This window comes from Castor canadensis, chromosome 6 (genome assembly GCF_047511655.1).
Source record: "Castor canadensis chromosome 6, mCasCan1.hap1v2, whole genome shotgun sequence".
NCBI classification, from domain to species: Eukaryota; Metazoa; Chordata; class Mammalia; order Rodentia; family Castoridae; genus Castor; species Castor canadensis.
Window position 1 is genome coordinate 81,267,143 of NC_133391.1, and position 20,339 is coordinate 81,287,481.

General features: G+C 35.8%; 1 protein-coding gene across 10 annotated transcripts in view; it reads right to left on the reverse strand.

Annotated features, from left to right (window-relative positions):
• Apc (APC regulator of WNT signaling pathway) overlaps window positions 1-20,339 on the reverse strand; it is a 127,334-nt gene that overhangs the window by 88,673 nt on the left and 18,322 nt on the right. For 2 of the 10 annotated variants that reach the window (XM_074076960.1, XM_074076956.1), the window contains exon 1: window positions 3,866-4,034. The exons of the other annotated variants lie outside the window; for them this stretch is intronic. The gene's annotated coding sequence lies outside the window, so the exon portion shown is untranslated. Of the gene's footprint in view, window positions 1-3,865; window positions 4,035-20,339 lie in introns of those variants that run through there. 10 annotated transcript variants of the gene reach the window in all.

Sequence of the window (20,339 nt, forward strand, 5' to 3'; positions counted from 1 at the left end):
AAACCCAACAACAAAACAAAAGAAAAAAACTAACAAACAAAACCCCCATGTGAATAAGTGCCTACAAGGGGAATGAAGGATGTGAGAATAAAGGGGGGAAGGTTTTCTTGTATGTACTTCAATTTACAGAAACTTTCAGGGGCTACACCTTGAGCCACTCCACCAGCTCTTTTTTGTGAAGGGTTTTTTCAAGATAGGGTCTCATGGAACTATTTGCCTGGGCTGGCTTCAAACCCTGATCCTCCTCATCTCTGCCTCCTGAGTAGCTAGGATTATGGACATGAGCCACTGGCAACCAGCAACTTTTGTTATTATGTAACATAAAATGACACCTGTACTAGAACAAGAACTGGTATAACTATCCTTCTAATAGCCAACACTGTACATATCAAACATCATATATATAATATATATTAGACTGTTAGAAACTAAAAGATCTAAAAATCATTCTCGTTTTATATTCAAGATGCTTAATACTTCAAAAGTAATTTATTTTTCAAAATCATCTGTGATTACAAGCAGGTTTTATGAAAAGGCATACTGTTTCAAAGAGCAATCTACCACCTTCCTCTAAATTAGAAGATATTTCAGATTATATAAATCTTTAAAGATCCTAGGAGTAGTCAAAGTAATCAATGTTTAACTTGTAATCAAATTTCACAAAGTTCTATTATGAGTTTCTTTCTTTTTTTTGAGGTACTGTGGTTGAACTCAGGGCCTTGCACTTGCTAGGTAGATGTTCTACCACTTGAGTCACTCCATCAACCCTTATTATGAGTTTCTTAGAGGTTAGTCTGCATGTCTTATTTGACTCTTCAGCATCTTTCTTAGGTTTGGCATTTAGTGGGTACTCTGATAATTATGAAGTATTTCCTCAAGTATTACTCATCTTTTCCAAATAGTGCTCCTTCCTATCTTATGTGCTTGTGTAAATAGGCTTTACTTGGACTCTAATTTTTTAAAAAGTGAAGGTGAGATCAAAATTGAAGTGAAAATTTAAATATACAAAAGTATAAAAGATTGGTTAAAAAATAGGGCAAAAGTTAGCAAGATCCTATCTCAAAAATCAAGCCTGTCTTTGTGGTGCACCTCTGTAATCCTAGCTATGGGAGGTATAGGTAGGGAGATCATGGTTCAAAGTCAACTTGGGAAAAAGCATCAAGACCCTATTTGGAAAGTAAACTAAAAGCAAAAGGATTGGGGAATGTGACTAAAGTGGTGGACCACTTGCTATCAAGTGTGAGGCCCTGAGTTCAATCCCTAGTACTGTCCCCTCTTCCCAAAAAAGTGAAATTAGTAACAAAACAGAGAAATTGGTAAAATGAAAATCTACAGTGCAATTAATAAAAATCAAAACATCAATAGCTTTGATTTAGTTCATAAAACTTAGGAATATTTAATTATTTTTGTGGGACTGGGGTTTGAACTCAGTACTTTACATGTGCAAAGCAGGTATTCAACTGCACAATCCATACCTCCAGTCTATTTTGCTCTGGTTATACTGGAGATTTGGGGGGCGGGGTGTCTCAAGAACTATTTGCCCAGGCTGGCCTCGAACCATGATCTTCCCTATCTCAACCTCTCAAGTAGCTAGGATTACATGCATGAGCCACTGACTCACCAGTTATTAAGTATTCCTTAAAGCACAATTCTTCCACATCAATTAACAATGAATAACTTCAAAGACCACTAATGTCAATAACATAGTCACATATTATTTTACACTATAAAAGGAATAAACTTATCTTAACTTAGTCCTTCATTTCTTATTTAACTTGGAAAAAAATTTCAATTTAACATTAATCATAGATTAATAAGTTGATCTCTAAAAAAGTATATTTCTGAAAACTGCTGCCTCTCCATTTGCTTAGCTACCAAGTATTTTACAAAATATTCTCATATTGTAGTTAAAAACCTACAACCACATAGAATTTCTTATTCACTTGAACTTACATTGCTTTTCAATTTGTTTTTCTTATGTATTATTTTGTATGTTATATACTAAGAGGTATTGTAAAATAGTTTTATAGAATTAGAACAAAACAGAAGACTTAAGTTCTTTACATCCTTATACAATATATGACCTTGGATAAAGTCACAATATCCTTGATTAAGAGTACTCTAACATGTAAAATGGTAAAAAGAATTTTATAAACTCTGGGATTCAAAGGACTGAATAACATTACTTATTAAATTTTATTTTGAATTTCAATTTAATATCTTTAATTCTGACTAGCTTCTACCAGACTGAAAAAAGACATCCTAAGTACTATTAACCCTGATACCCACAATCAATCAATTTCCAAAGCAGGAATGATTTTTTAAAGAATAAAATTGTTTTATCAATGAAAACTTGTGTAATCTTATTTATTCAAGTCCAATTCCTTATTAGCTTGAAAAAAAGTTCTTAAGACTCTATCATATAAGCACCACTTTCATTACAGGTGAGGGAATGAGGAGATGTGGCAGGCAGGCTATCATAAATCTGCATAAAAATAAGGCTATACTCAATCTGAATACATGCATTTTTAGACATTCAAGTAAAGGCAAGAATAAGTGTAATGAAAAACATCTGATATCAAAAGTATATCTTATGAGTAGTCATTAAACAGATATGCACCTGAAAGAAAAGTCATGGTGCTTTCATTTAGAATATTTGCATGTAGACTTTATTCAATGATATCTAAAAATGACAAACGAGAAATAGAAAAGTACTTAACAAATATACACCTTAAATACCAGGCCTATGAAAAATTTATCACCAAAATTTTTCACAAAAAACTAACAAAGTAACTTACATTATGAACTGATTTGCTCTTGAATGACCTAATTAATGGTATAAAAGCTACATTAACAAAGGAAAAGATCCATTGTTTCATGTATTATTTATTAGACATCCTATAGGATTTACGTTAAATCAAAGAATCTGAACATCTCTTTTATGATGTAGAACTGAAGTGTCTGATGCATTCCACTGTTAAAACATTAGGCTGGTATTTTTCCTACTTCATAAAATAGAATAATTTTTTCTCCTATTTAGGCTGCAATTATAAACTATGGCTCCTTAGAAATGGACTTCTAAGGTCGCATTTGCTGCAAGGCTTCTTTTTCCTCTGCAGTTTCCTTTCAGCCTAACGAGGAAAAACACTGCTGCAATCATCCGCAAAAAGCCACTAGCACTGCGGTTTGTAACTAACAATGACATGAGTATCTTTTTGCCACCCTATCTATTCACAGGGAGTTCCCTCAGATGGTGTACAAAAGCAGGCACATTACTAGTGACCAGTATTTCCCAGTCAACCAAATCATCACCCAAGCTCTGCAGTACCTGCCTCCTCTTTGCTATCCCCAGTAGCCCTTTCCACTGGATTCCACATCAGCCATTGGCGCGGCAGGCTTTGTATCCCCTTTTGGCTACCACTGCATGTTGTCCTTGTGGCCAGGGAGGAAAAGCAGTCTTTCAGTGGGCAAAAGCTTTTGCTCCTCGCCATGAATATCCACCATTCTTTGTTGTCCTCTACCGTTTCCTTAGATACTGTTATTCCACTCCACTGTCAACAGGCATTTAAAAACAAAACCCCCTTCTAGCTTAAAAAACAACCTTCCCACCAGACTCCCCTTAACACTTCTACCCCTCCCCCTCCTTCCTCTTCTGTCAAAAAGCCCTGATCAGAAGCACAGGAAATCTATCTCCTGTGCTGCAGTGGGGGTGGGGAAGGAGGGGGATGCCGCCCCTGCCTCCTTGGCTTGGCATGTGGCAGTAGACCCTGTGCCAAGGAATGGCCACTGTTGAAGATGGTCCATGGGAAAGTAGCCTCCTCCCTCCTCCCGTGGCAAGGCTGGCCAGCGTCGCTCCGGCACCTACCCCATCTCCGAGCCCGGCAGTACCTCCATTCCGTCTGTCTCCAGTGACACCCCGGTGGGCTGCGCCAATACAGCCACATGTCGGTCACGTGTGCCCGCAAGCAACCAATCGGTGGACTGGTGACTGGAATGGGGAGCGCCCTGGTCCGCATCCAGCGGATTACACAGCTGCTTCGCTGGGTTCTCGACCCGCACCCTGCACTCAACAGCAGGGTACTGGGACCCGCCCCACCGCAGACAGACGGGGGGGGGGGGGGGGGGGGCCTGATCAGGAACCTTGCCTTCCAGGCACAATAGGGCAGTGGGCGAGGTCCAAGGGGTACAGGATTAGCGTGATGCTGGAGGTGGAGGTGGGAGGGGGAGTCATCAATTAAATCTTTGATATGATTTACATGCTTGTAGCAAAGACAGAATTCTGTCAAGTGTATTACTGTGAGTCATTTTACATTACAACCCACTCCAATTATGTGTGCAGTTAAACTGCAGTTACCAGGAAAGCTCTGATATCAGGCAGAGCAGCATAGTGACGGAGACCAGCGGCTGGGGTCACAGCCACGGTTCAGTCTTTTTGCTCCCACTCTAGCGGTGTAATTTAAATCACTTGACTTAAGTTAACCTGAGTGCTGCCAATTCCCTCCTTTACAAATGAAAACTCAAGTACAGAATAGAGGAATTATATACATAATACACAACAGTATTTAGAGCAGTCTCTGACATATAAGTGTGGTTAGTTATTACCAATCTTGGACTTAAATATAGTATTTTAATGTAAATTCTACATTTCATTTAAATCTAACCACATAAAGTTTAAGTTACTAATTTTATGAGTTAGGACAAGATCCAAACTGCTAAGAACTTAAAAGTTTAAGTTCTGGTTTAAATGGAAGGGGGAGGGGCAAATTTCTATTATCTACTTAAAATTTGAAAGGATACTAAACTTCAGGTTGTTAAATGAAGTATTGTTACTATAATCTTTTGACAATTTTTCAAATTAATAGTATCACAAGTAGCAAGCTACTAAATAGCATAGTCACACCTGCAATCTCAGCATTTAGGAGACCTCTGAGGCAGGAGGATGAGTGCAAGCCAAGCCTGGGTTAGACAGCATGTTCCAGGCTAGCCTGAGCTACATAGCCAGCTCCTGTCTCAATAAACCCCAAACCGAAACAACAACAACAATGAATAACATATATATTAGAAAGAAAGACACAACAAAATATCCATAGAGGTTATCCCTTTCAAGGAGGGATTATGAAGTGACTGGGGTCACTTTCTGCTTTTCTTTTGTGATTTGATTTTTTTCTTCTTTATTAGTGTAGGTTTTATAATACCTAACGTGCCCTACATATTTGTTGAGTGAACGAATAATGACTTCCATACTAACCACATATTACTATAATTAGAATTATATTATAGTATATAGAATTATATTTTAAAAGTTCAAATATATTCAGAAAAACATCCATTCATATTTGAACAAAAGGAAACAGTGATTCAATTTGCTTATCCTAAATATCTTTTATGAAAATGACTTTAGTTTTACAAAAGGCTCCCCAAGATCCTATTACTCAAAGTAAATGATTCAGAGCAAAGGACTTGCTATACAGTCATCATCTGTGATGAATTCAGAATTTCTCATAAGGTCTAGAACTTCCAGAAAGAAAAATTATCTTTCCAAATTAAGAGTATATTTTAAAAGCTCCCCAAAATGTCTTCTTAGTATCCTAGGAAACAATTAAATTTATTATTCTTGACTCAAGCCATTATTTAGTTAACCAGTTTGTAGCCAAAATTTGTCCACATTTTTACTACTTGTATTTTGGAAATCAGTGATATCACTTTATCAAGTGATAAAGTAAAAAAAAAAAAGTTTTTTTTGGTGGTGCTGGAGATTAAACCCAGCACATTGCTCTACCACTAAGCTCTACCCCCCAATCCCATGAAATGACAAAGTTTTAAAGAAAGCTATGACCGTCCCATGTTCTTTAGCTACTGTGCTACATTTTGCAATGCTACCTATTGAATTATTCAATAAAATACTTTTTTAAACCAGTTTCCTCAGGGATTCTACATGTTCGATTGAATCATATTTAAATCTCAGTTCAGAGTTTATAGCCATGAGTGCATATATTAAAAAGATTGAAAGATCCCAAATCAATGACCTAATGATACATCTCAAGCTCCTAGAAAAACAAGAACAAGCAAATCCCAAAACAAATAGAAGGAGAGAAATAATAAAAATAAGAGCTGAAATCAACGAAATAGAAACCAAAAAAACCATACAAAGAATTAATGAAACAAAAAGTTGGTTCTTTGAAAAAATAAACAAGATCGATAGACCCCTGGCAAACCTGACTAAAATGAGGAGAGAAAAAACCCAAATTAGTAGAATCAGGAATGCAAAAGGGGAGATAACAACAAACACCATGGAAGTCCAGGAAATCATCAGAGACTACTTTGAGAACCTATATTCAAATAAATTTGAAAATCTAAAAGAAATGGACAGATTTCTAGATACATATGATCATCCAAAACTGAACCAAGAGGAAATTAATCACCTGAATAGACCTATAACACAAAATGAAATTGAAGCAGCAATCAAGAGTCTCCCCAAAAAGAAAAGTCCAGGACCTGATGGATTCTCTGCTGAATTCTATCAGACCTTTAAAGAAGAACTGATACCAACCCTCCTTAAACTGTTCCATGAAATAGAAAGGGAAGGAAAACTGCCAAACACATTTTATGAAGCCACTATTACACTTATCCCAAAACCAGGCAAAGACACCTCCAAAAAGGAGAACTATAGGCCAATCTCCTTAATGAACATTGATGCAAAAATCCTCAACAAAATAATGGCAAATCGAATTCAGCAACACATCAAAAAGATTATTCACCAAGACCAGGTAGGCTTCATCCCAGGGATGCAGGGGTGGTTCAACATACGAAAATCAATAAACGTAATAAACCACATTAACAGAAGCAAAGACAAAAACCACTTGATCATCTCAATAGATGCAGAAAAAGCCTTTGATAAGATCCAACATCATTTCATGATAAAAGCTCTAAGAAAACTAGGAATAGAAGGAAAGTTCCTCAACATTATAAAAGCTATATATGACAAACCTACAGCCAGCATTATACTTAACGGAGAAAAATTAAAACCATTCCCTCTAAAATCAGGAACCAGACAAGGATGCCCACTATCTCCACTCCTATTCAACATAGTACTGGAATTCCTAGCCAGAGCAATTAGGCAAGAAGAAGGAATAAAAGGAATACAAATAGGTAAAGAAACTGTCAAAATATCCCTATTTGCAGATGACATGATCCTATACCTTAAAGACCCAAAAAACTCTACTCAGAAGCTTCTAGACATCATCAATAGCTATAGCAAGGTAGCAGGATATAAAATCAACATAGAAAAATCATTAGCATTTCTATACACTAACAATGAGCAAACGGAAAAAGAATGTATGAAAACAATTCCATTTACAATAGCCTCAAAAAAAATCAAATACCTAGGTGTAAACCTAACAAAAGATGTGAAAGACCTCTACAAGGAAAACTATACACTTCTGAAGAAAGAGATTGAGGAAGACTATAGAAAGTGGAGAGATCTCCCATGCTCATGGATTGGTAGAATCAACATAGTAAAAATGTCTATACTCCCAAAAGTAATCTACATGTTTAATGCAATTCCCATCAAAATTCCAATGACATTCATCAAAGAGATTGAAAAATCTACTGTTAAATTTATATGGAAACACAAGAGGCCACGAATAGCCAAGGCAATACTCAGTCAAAAGAACAATGCAGGAGGTATCACAATACCTGACTTCAAACTATATTACAAAGCAATAATAATAAAAACAGCATGGTACTGGCACAAAAACAGACATGAAGACCAGTGGAACAGAATAGAGGATCCAGATATGAAGCCACACAACTATAAGCAACTTATCTTTGACAAAGGAGCTAAAAATATACGATGGAGAAATAGCAGCCTCTTCAACAAAAACTGCTGGGAAAACTGGTTAGCAGTCTGCAAAAAACTGAAACTAGATCCATGTATATCACCCTATACCAAGATTAACTCAAAATGGATCAAGGATCTGAATATCAGACCCCAAACTCTTAAGTTGATACAAGAAAGAGTAGGAAATACTCTGGAGTTAGTAGGTATAGGTAAGAACTTTCTCAATGAAACCCCAGCAGCACAGCAACTAAGAGATAGCATAGATAAATGGGACCTCATAAAACTAAAAAGCTTCTGTTCATCAAAAGAAATGGTCTCTAAACTGAAGAGAACACCCACAGAGTGGGAGAAAATATTTGCCAACTATACATCAGACAAAGGACTGATAACCAGAATATACAGGGAACTTAAAAAACTAAATTCTCCCAAAACTAATGAACCAATACAGAAATGGGCAGGTGAACTAAACAGAACTTTCTCAAAAGAAGAAATTCAAATGGCCAGAAAACACATGAAAAAATGCTCACCATCTCTAGCAATAAAGGAAATGCAAATTAAAACCACACTAAGATTCCACCTCACCCCTGTTAGAATAGCCATCATCAGCAACACCACCAACAACAGGTGTTGGCGAGGATGCGGGGAAAAAGGAACCCTCTTACACTGTTGGTGGGAATGTAGACTAGTACAACCACTCTGGAAAAAAATTTGGAGGCTACTTAAAAAGCTGGACATCGATCTACCATTTGATCCAGCAATACCACTCTTGGGGATATACCCAAAAGACTGTTACTCCAGAGGCACCTGCACATCCATGTTTATTGCGGCACTATTCACAATAGCCAAGTTATGGAAACAGCCAAGATGCCCCAGCACTGACGAATGGATTAAGAAAATGTGGTATCTATACACAATGGAATTTTATGCAGCCATGAAGAAGAACGAAATGTTATCATTCGCTGGTAAATGGATGGAATTGGAGAACATCATTCTGAGTGAGGTTAGCCTGGCTCAAAAGACCAAAAATCGTATGTTCTCCCTCATATGTGGACATTAGATCAAGGGCAAACACAACAAGGGGATTGGACTATGAGCACATGATAAAAGCGAGAGCACACAAGGGAGGGGTGAGGATAGGTAAGACACCTAAAAAACTAGCTAGCATTTGTTGCCCTTAATGCAGAGAAACTAAAGCAGATACCTTAAAGCAACTGAGGCCAATAGGAAAAGGAGACCAGGAACTAGAGAAAAGGTTAGATTAAAAAGAATTAACCTAAAAGGTAACACCCACGCACAAGAAATCAATGTGAGTCAATGCCCTGTATAGCTATCCTTATCTCAACCAGCAAGACCCCTTGTTCCTTCCTATTATTGCTTATACTCTCTCTACAACAAAATTAGAGATAAGGGCAAAATAGTTTCTGCTGGGTATTGAGGGGGGGAGCGGGAGGGGGTGGAGTGGGTGGTAAGGGAGGGGGTGGGGGCAGGGGGGAGAAATAAACCAAGCCTTGTATGCACATATGAATAATAAAAGAAAAATGAAAAAAAAAAAAAAAAGAATAATGAGGTGAAGGCATACTAATTTTCTTCAACATTTGAAATAGGTAAAGTGGATAAAAAAATGTACCAACAGAATTAGTAACTAAGGCTGTGGTGAATAAAAAAAAAAAAATAAAAATAAATCTCAGTTCAGCCAAAAACAAAAAGAAAAACAAAAACAACTTATACAATCAACACAATGGAAATCAATGAGGTATTCATTTGTGTTACCAGGTTTGTACACATGTAGGAATAAAGTTCCTGCCAACCCTATTCAACCTAATAAGTTATTATCTGAATTACACAGATATGTATTAGAAATTAACTTCTGTTCAAGAATGTAATTTTGAAATAAATTTAATATTAAGGCTGCTTTAAGACTGCAAAATCAAACATACTCTTGATTTCAAATATCAGTGGTCCTTTTGACAGGCTTCATTGTTTTTAGAAAATGGCTTCATAAGTAAATGCTATAAATATAAATGCGTAATTCATCTTTAAAATAAACTTGTGAACCTAAAAAAAATTAACGACCAAATAAGATGAATAGGACTCTTAATGTCTTAAATCTTGTGTTTTATTTTTACATAAACACTTGGCCTAATTTAAGATGTATGGTCTAAAAAACTGACAAGAATAATATTAACTGATATAAAATGAATTAACCTTAGTGCTTCTTTATTTTGGAGGTACTGGGGTTTGAACTCAAGGTTTCACACTTACTAGGCAGGCTCTCTTTTTATTGATAAGCTAATTCCTTCTTTTTATTGGAGATTTCAAATATAGATTTCTGCCTATAAAGAGAAGAAATGGAAGATTTTTTTTCCTTTGAAAAGATAATTATGCATTGAAAAAGTGGTTGTTAGTATAAATATACTTTCTACAAATTTATGCTCAGGCTTATTTAGAAATCTTTTGGTTTTCGGATTTATAATTGGTTCTGGTATTGGTAATGGAAAAACATAAGAGAATAAAAAAAAGAGATTTCCAAGGCCAAAATAGTTATCTGTATTTTTCACAGGATATTGGAAGGAAGTAAAATATTCCAATGTCAATGAGAGTTTTAGTGATCTATGAGCTAAGTAGGAGATATATATTTGTAGTCTTCTTCAAGAAGACTTTTGTTCATTCTGTGTTAGATGAAAAGGTAAAATCTCAAAAAAAAAAGTGTTCCTAGTACCAATAATATAATCTTTCTCCTGCCAATCACTCTCCTCTCTAATCAGCAAACATCAAAATAGTTTTTTACACTCCTACTCAAGAACATTCCAAGGCAACCTCAGCAGCACAGCAACTAAGAGATAGCATAGATAAATGGGACTTCATAAAACTAAAAAGCTTCTGCTCAACAAAAGAAATGGTCTCTAAACTGAAGAGACCACCCACAGAGTAGGAGAAAATATTTGCCAGCTACACATCAAAGGACTGATAACCAGAATATATAGGGAACTTAAAAAACTAAATTCTCCCAAAATTAATGAACCAATAAAGAAATGGGCAAGTGAACTAAACAGAACTTTCTCAAAAGAAGAAATTCAAATGGCCAAAAAACACACGGAAAAAATGCTCATCATCTCTAGCAATAAAGGAAATGCAAATTAAAACCACACTAAGATTCCACCTCACCCCTGTTGGGGCGGGGGAACCCTCTTACACTGCTGGTGGGAATGTAAACTAATACAACCACTCTGGAAACAAATTTGGAGGCTACTTAAAAAGCTAAACATTGATCTTCCATATGATCCAGCAATACCACTCTTGGGGATATACCCAAAAGACTGTGACACAGGTTACTCCATAGCACTTGCACACCCATGTTTATTGCAGCACTATTCACAATAACCAAGTTATGGAAACAGCCAAGATGCCCCACCACTGACGAATGGATTAAGAAAATGTGGTATTTATACACAATGGAATTTTATGCAGCCATGAAAAACGAAATGTTATCATTCGCTGGTAAATGGATGGAATTGGAGAATATCATTCTGAGTGAGGTTAGCCTGACCCAAAAGACCAAAAATTGTATGTTCTCCCTCATATGTGGACATTAGATCAAGGGCAAACACAACAAGAAGATTGGACTTTGATCACATGATAAAGCAAGAGCACACAAGGGAGGTATGATAGGTAAGACACCTAAAAAACTAGATAGCATTTGTTGCCCTCAATGCAGAGAAACTAAAGCAGATACCTTAAAGCAACTGAGGCCAACAGGAAAAGGGGACCAGGAACTAGAGAAAAGGTTATAGTTCAAGAAGAATTAACTTACAAGGTAACACACATGCACAGGAAATCAATGCGAGTCAACTCCCTATATAGTTATCCTTATCTCAACTAGCAAAAACCCTTGGTCCTTCCTATTATTGCTTATACTCTCTCTTCAACAAAATTAGAGATAAGGGCAAAATAGTTTCTGCCTGGTAGCGAGGGGGTAAGGGGGGAGAGGGAGGGGGCTGAGGGGGATAAGGGAGGGGGTGGGGGAAGGGGGGAGAAATGACCCAAACATTGTATGCATATATGAATAAAATAAAAATTAAAAAAAAAAAAAAGAACATTCCATGGCTTTCCAAAGCTGACAGTGGAACTGAGACAGTCTGAAGTTTAGTCATGGAGTGCCTGAAAGGCATGCTAATTAGTCTTCCTACACTAAATGCTTCCTAAGTGCGTTAAGGTTCCTATGGCTGCCACAACGAATTACCAGAAATTTTGTGGCTTAAAACAACACAAATTTAGTATCTTACAGTTTCGAAGTTCAGATGTTCAGCTTCACTGAGCTGAAATCAAGGTGTCTGCATGGCTGGACTCATTTCTGGAGGCTCTAAGGCTGAATCTGTTTCCTTACCCTTTCCAATTTTTAGAGAGCTACTGCATTCCTGGGTTCATAGTTCCCTTCCTCCATCTTTAAACCTAGCAAGGGTGGGTTGAATCTTTCTAGCTTCTTCCACTCTTAAGGAAACACTTTAAAGACCTTTATATTGGTCCACCTCAGTAATCTAGGACAAGCTCCCTATTTTTAGATCACCTGATTAGAAACCTTAATTCCATCTCTCTGCAATTTTAATTCCTCTAGGCCATATAACCTAGCATATTCACAGGTTGTGGGGATAGGAAATAGGTATCTTTGAGGAGCCATTATTCTGCATACCTTACTAAACTTTATCTCTATTTCAGAATTTGTATCCTAACAATCATCAAGCTATCTAAACACTTAAGTCATTTCTAAAATGTATAGCTTCTTATGTGAAACATTAGGAGGCTCCAGTATATGAAGACTGAAGACTTAGGATCAAGGTCTAAATCTTTCATTAAGCAGCTCTGTGATTACACTTAACTTTTCTTGACTTGATTACTCTTTTATATATAAAAATGTGAATAAAACTATGTATTTGGCTAATTTTATAGAGCTATTAGTATCAAATGTGCAGTTCTAAGAAAGCTTTAAAAATTATAATATACTTACTTTAAAAATCAAGGATTCTTAAGTATGCTGTTGGTTCAAATCAAGGTTTATCTCAAATCTTTCCGTGAGGCAATCTACTATCCCACCTAGAATCAATTCACTCTCTTTCTCCCTTCATGAGTCTTACATTTTTTATGGCACACTTTTCATAATGTATTCATCTCCTACCCTATTCTTGACTATAAAAATCTATAAAGGAAAGAACCCACATCTGATTTCTCATCTTGTATCTCATAGTATGTATGTACAATTTTGTACATAGTAGGTGTTCATTAAATATTGGGTTAAGAAATGATTTAAAATTAACCTCAGAGTACATCTAATAAAGTTGTCTTTATGGAATAATGACAAAGCAATGACTGATTGTTAATAATGACTTAACAATCAGTATTACTGTAAAATACAATGTTCTATAGAAAATGAAGTACTTTTGGTTAAAACCTTGACCCTGAAGGTGAAAAAAAAATGTTATATGACACAGCCATGAAAGTTTATGAGTCCAGGGGGTTGCACTGAAAAATCCCTTTAGAAGCTCGAGGAGATAAAAAAATATTAGTAAACTCACAATCACTGGGCTTAAGTCTAGACATTGATATGTATGGCCAGGGGTGAGAAGCACCAAGATGCTCTAGATGCTCTAGAAGCACCAAGCAAAGCTCCCATTGCACCACAATAGGGAGACCATTTTGAAATGCCTTTTAATTTAGAGTATTAATAGCTTTAGGCTCTGTTTCTGGGAGAAAATAACTTATTTTCTCCTCTCAGAAAGCTTTCTAGGCATCCTGTGACTGTACTGGCAATTAATATGAGAAAAAATATGCAGGACAAATAAAAATATAGAAAAATGTATCCACATTAAGGAATTAAAGAAACAAAAAGAGTACCATTTTCACCTGTTAAATAGACAATATATTTTAAAATAATATTGTAGGGTTAGTGAGTGTACATGAAAGTAGATAGTATTAAGTCTTTAAAAGATGTTTATATCTCAGCAAGACCATTACAAGAAATTATCTGATGTAATTAGGTACATACACAAAGATTTATAATCCAAAGATATTCAGAGTTATTTATACTACTGAAATGTTATAATATCACGATTGTTAACAATAGCTTGGTTAACTGTACTTTTGGTATACGTAAAAGATTATTAAAATTGTTGTTGAAGATAATTACATAATTCTGATACCAACTTTGTTTTGAGTGCATGCATGCGCTATACCACTGATCTACACCTTAGCCTCCTGCTTTTGTTTGTTTTTAAGCACATTACCTATATCTGCAGAGAAGCCCATACAGATAACCAAGATATCAACTGTTCTCTGTGGGGTATAATTATAAGAATTTTAGTTTTTTCTGAATTTCATGAAATTCCCACAAATTAACACATAATTTCTATAGTTTCCTTTTTTCTCCAAAAGTTAAGTACTTTTAATTTGGACACAAAGGCACATTTGAAGGAGAAAATAACATTTCTCACTTAACCTGAAGCCAAAGGGAGAGTCAGATTTAGTGGAGGCCAGGAGCATATATAAAAGGGGAAAGGGAGGTATATATTGCTTCTATTATTTTATCTTCTCTGATTTATGCCTCACTCTCATGCCTTAGCTGTACCTTTCCTTCAACCTCAAAAACTGTTCCCAAGTCCTCATATCATCTTGGCATAAACGTAACATCTCCAAAGAGACCCCCTGCCACTATAACCTTATAAAAGCTGATATCCTCAAACTTTCAAAGCATTTGAAAAAAAAAATTCTATATATATGCATCTATGTACTCATTTAATTGTCTTTCTTCCTCATCATTGTTTTCTAAACTAGAATATAAACTCCATGAGGATAGGAACTCATATTCTCCTGTACTGCTGTTTCTCTTGAATCCAGAGCAGTGCATGATACACTTTGTTCAGTGTATAAAATACACATGATATAGTGATGAGTATCAATTTACAAACTAGTAAGGGACTAAAATGTACAACAAAAGTTGTAATACAAGGCAAAAAGACACTATGTCATTTCTAGCTAAGTAATGAAGAAAAGACGTCAGACAGAACTAGCCTTAAAGGATGTTCAGGAATTTCTTGGGGCAGATAATTTAAACTTCACACTATAGGCAAGGAAGAAATATAAGTGTTTCAAATAAGGAAGCATACATGATTAGAGAAAGATCTATAACAATGAAGACTAGAATCTAGTTTCTACTTAAAAGGAAGAGTAATCAGAGCCAAGCACAGTGGTCCATGACTGTAATCCTAGATACTCAGGAGGCAAAGACCAGAGGATCACAGTGTGAGGCCAGTCCAGGCAAAAAGTTAGTGAGACCTCATCTCCACAATAAAAAGATGGAGGTGATGGCATGCACTGTCATCCCAGCTATGTGGGAAGCATAAATAGGAGGATCACAGTCCAGGTCTGTACGGGCATAAAAGTGAGACCCTATTCAAAAAATACCTACAGCAAAAAGGGCTTAGGGGCATGGCTCAAGTGGTAGAGTGCCTGCCTAGCAAGTACAAAGCCCTGAGGTTCAAACCCCAGGACCACCATAAAAAAAAAAAAGGAGAAATAATCATGAATTATATTCCTACCATAGATATTTATCTATAAGTAAATATAACGGGCCACTGCATTTTCAACTGTAAAATACACTTTCAGGAAAAAGCACTAAATTATATACTCTACAAGGAACTTTATTTGATTTAGCATCATTTTGGAAATTTTGCGACAGATATTTATTAATTCTATGTTGCTAATAAAATAAAACAAAAAACCCCAAACCATCGCCGGAGACCACTTTACCCAATTAACAAAATATTCAAATATTTGTGTATAATTGAGAAAATCTTTTTTTCTAAATTCTTAGTATGTCCTAACCTGATAAAGCTCATTTCAGGGCATGTAATATTTTAAACTAACCTTCCTTAGGGGGAAAATTCTGATAAGTTTTTTTTAAAGTTTAAAATCAAGATTTTATGTTTGCCTGGTTTTTCTAAAAAGTAGGTCTTGCTTAATATTTTTAAGCTTTGATTTTTTACTTTAACCTAAAATATTTATAAGATTGCTCCCAAAGCTACAATTTTATAATACACACCTATAAACTGTATTCATAAAAGATATCATTTTAACATTAAAGAGCTCAGTGAGTTAAGGTCACTAAAACAATACCAAATGGTTATATATACTGTGAATTTAAGAAAGAACACACAGAATGAGTGTTTTTAAGAAAGCCTTTCTCCTGGGAAAACAGGATTAAAAATTATCATTACTTTTATATTTGAAGCATCATAAAATGTCTAGATTATTTAACGAAACATTAATCAGTTTATAACACATGAATTAGCTCTTGAAATATATCAAAACTGGTAAGGGAAAACTCAATTTTAATTGATATTTAAACATAAAATATGGTATACACAAAAAAATAAATATAGGGTCTAATAATGCTGTTTATTTATTAAAACTTTAAACCAAAACCTTGGGTCAAAAGACTTATTTTCATTCCAACATCCCCAAAGTCTTCTAGAAAGAAAACAGAAAAGCTTTTCAATACCCTGTGCATCAAATGCAGATGGCATTGCCTAACACTAAGCCATTTTCTTCTTTTTGAATACCTCATCTTCCTCTTGCTTTATGCTGAATTTGAAACATCTAAGGCAAAGCACAGAACATAAAATTATGTTCTTCTAGATGTCTGAAGATAAATGTTTGCTATTATAGATTAAATAATCCAAACTTACTATTAAGTAATACGAAAAACAATATATCTAATCTTACTGGACTTTGTCAATCTGGGTCACTTAGACTACCTCTAGTAGTATGCAACATTCATATTCATTTTAGGGATTAGGAGAATGAGTAACTAATAAATGAATTCATAATGATATCTAATATTATATGACAAGAGAGAAGGGCAAAGCGAAGAAAATCAAGGTAACCTAATAAATATACTTCCTTCTTTCAAAACAGATTTTTATTAAAAAATTTTTTGAGGGGTCAAACATGTGGTCCACCATTGAGTTACCTGCCCCCCCAACTTAGATTAAAGTAAAATTTGAGATTTATTTTACAAGTCTTTAGTCCAGGTCGTGTGGAATTTTTGAAGCATCACGTAGTTTTCATAGAGGCAAAAAGTATGATTTAAGAATGGGACAAAATTTCATTTCACATTCAAATACCTTTCTCAATTGACACCAATTATCAATAAGCATCCTGATTTCCAAATCATTGTGTACCCAATACAGTATGATAAAGGCTATTTAATACAAACAATGGAATAGAAATAATAGAAAAGAGAGCCTTCAAAGTCTATATAGATTGTCCATCTAATACCTTGGCTTCATAGTTCCTTAATTTCTTCACCTTCATGTACTCACTTCCATGATCTATTCAGGGACTTATCATCAACAATAACTGCACTGACTCCAAAATCTTAACTCAAAATCTCAAAAACCCAAATTTCAGTCTTTGAATTATACTTTCTAGCCCTCTATTCTACTATCTTCAAATTCAACATCCTTTTACCTTGTTTAGTTTTCTAATCCAATCATAAATATTCCCATCATTTTTCACTATCCATTACTTTCCTCTTTTTGAGGGCTGAGGTACAGCTCAGTGGCAGAGTGCTTGCTTATTAGCCTACATGAGGCTCTGGGATCTTCCCTGGCACTGCGCAAAAAAACCAACCAACCAACCAAACAAAAACTCCATAAAAAATACTTGCCTCTTTAAATCCAACAAGAGTCACTCCCTTTGGACAATCCCCCCTTCCACACCTTCTTTTTTTCTTCTATTATATTTACCTGGTAAAATCCCAACTCTGATTGAATTGAACTATTCTATTTTTGCCTGTCTGCACCTGAGCAACTTATTATACAGGAAGTGGTAAAAAATCAGGTAACAGAGCTGGCTGCTTCACTTTAAATTTACAACTAAAAACTTGAAAGGATATTCAGCATTGCATGGCAAAAAACGTTCTGTTTCCTAGAAAGTTTGCTTTTTCCATACTCTTAAGTTCTTCATGTCTTTTTATGTTTCCTCAAACTCACATCTATTTTTACTACCTAGGCCAGTAGGTAGCTGAAGACTTACTTCACTAAGAAATAAATGCCATAGGAGAAATTCTCTCACATTTCTCCTATCAAACCTCATTCCCTTTAAAGTTCCCTTGGCTCCTATCAAAGGTCAATACCTATGTATTAAATGGATTCCAACTATTCTCTATCTTTTCAAGAAGTTAACTTTTATTAGCTTCTCCTTCTATATAATCAATTTCTCCTTTTCTACAGGATCAACCATATGAACACACTAACATGCCCTAGTATTACTCATCCGTACAAGTTCCTTTCTTGATCTTAAATTCATCACTAGATATGATTTCATTTCTCTGCTTCAATTTCACCAAAATTTTACATCTCGTTGCTTCCACTTCTTGTCTTTAGTTTCTCAACTCTAATTGATTCTGCTTTGTTTTGTTTTTTGAAAAAGGGTCATGCTATGTAATCCATTGTGGTCTCAACCTTGCCTCCTCCTACCTCAGTCTCCCAAGTGCTGGGATTACAGGTATATGACACCATGCTCAACTTATCTCTAATGCACTCTTAAACCCACTCTAATCCTAAACAATTTTCTGAAGCTCAACAGTCAAAGACATGTCAAATTCCACTATCCTCATCTTCTTAGTAATACGACAAAATTGACTTCCTTAAATATACTCCTCTTGTTTCCATGACACATTCCCCATAGTTTCCCTCCTCACTAATAGTTCTGTCTTCACTATTCTTCAAAAAGATTGAGTGCCTCAAAGCTTATTCTAGGATTGCTTTCTCTCTTCATTGTTTTGTAACCTAGTGCCGTATCTTTAAACATCAGCTATATGATGCTAAATCTCAAATTTACATCTCCATCCTAACCTTCTCCTCTGAATATTCAACTATCTATCTGATATTTCACATGAATGTCTGAGACATTTAAACTGAACAGAACTTGATTCGTTGCCCCCTATTATCACTCCACCCCTACAGAATTTAATCTTTCAAATTCTTATTCCTCTAAGGATTACCTCAAACATATTTTTTTCCTATATTTCATCTTACAGTGTGGCAGGTTTATTCTTCCTTACTTTTCTAGCAGCATAAGTATTTCAGCATTTTAAATTTCTGTAGATTATAGTCAGAATTCATACCTTTATGAATGAAAGACACCCTCTATCTAAAGATCTAGATGACAAGTGAATCCAATGGCTAGATTAAAGTAGTAACATCTATAGTAGAGTGGGCCAAGATTTTGCCAATATGTGATGATTAACTTTGTGTCAATTTGACTAGACTAGAGGATATGCAAATAGCTGGTAAGCATTACTTCTGGGTGTATCTATAAGGATGCCTCCAGAAGAGATTAGCATCTGAACTAGTACAGTGAATAAAGAACTGTCCTTGCCAATGTGGGTGGACATTATCCAATTTGGTGAGGGCTCAGAAAAAGAAGGCAGAAGGGCAAATTCTGTCTCCTTAAGCTAGATATCAGAGCTCCTGATTCTGGAGCCTTTGGATTCCAGAACTTCCATCAGCCTCACTTTATCCCCAACTGATTTCAGGCCTTCAAATTCAGAATGAATTACACTTGTGATTTCCTGGGTCTCCAGCTGTCAGATAACACTTTTGTGAGACTTCTGGGCTCCCATAACCATGTGAGCCCATTCCCATAATAAATCCCTCCCCATATATGTATTTATTCTCATTCATTCTCTCTTTCTCTCTTGGGTGTGCTATAGAGATAGATCTCTATCTAGCTACACACACACACACACACACACACACACACACACACACACACACACACTCGCTCGCTCACACTCTATCGGTTCTGTTTCTCTGGAGGACCCAGTCTAACACAGTATTAAAGTTAGAGAATATGTCTTATAATATATGAGAAAGCTAGCACTAGCATCTTTAGATATTCCTAATTTCATCAAGCATATTAAAAAAATAAAGTTGGGTGTGTGGTGCACATGTGTAATCCCAGCACTCAAGAAGAACTGAGACTGGTCTAGGCTACATATTGAGTTCAAGGCCAGCCTGACCTACACAGAGCAACCCTGTCTCAAAAAAAAAAAAAAAAAAAACAAGGGCTGAGGATACAGCTCAGTGATAGAGTGCTTGACTATCATGGACAAGGCCCTGGGTTTGATCCCCAGTACTAGGGGGATCGGGTGGTGGAATTTGACAATCAAATAAGCATTTTCCTGATCAGTGCCAAAAGAACAGAAAAGTATGTAGCATTCTGAGAGCTTTGGATGTTTTTGCAAAATTCACTTGGAGATGATATCAAAAACTAGAGTACAGATTCAATCCTTATTTAAATGAGGGTGTGGCTAGGGTTGTGGGAGGTACAACAATCACCTTCCAAGATGATTCCCAATGACTCTAAAATTCTAATATCCAAGATGGGTGTGGTAGCTCAAGCCTGTAATCCTACCTGCTTGGAAGACTGAGATGGGGAGGGT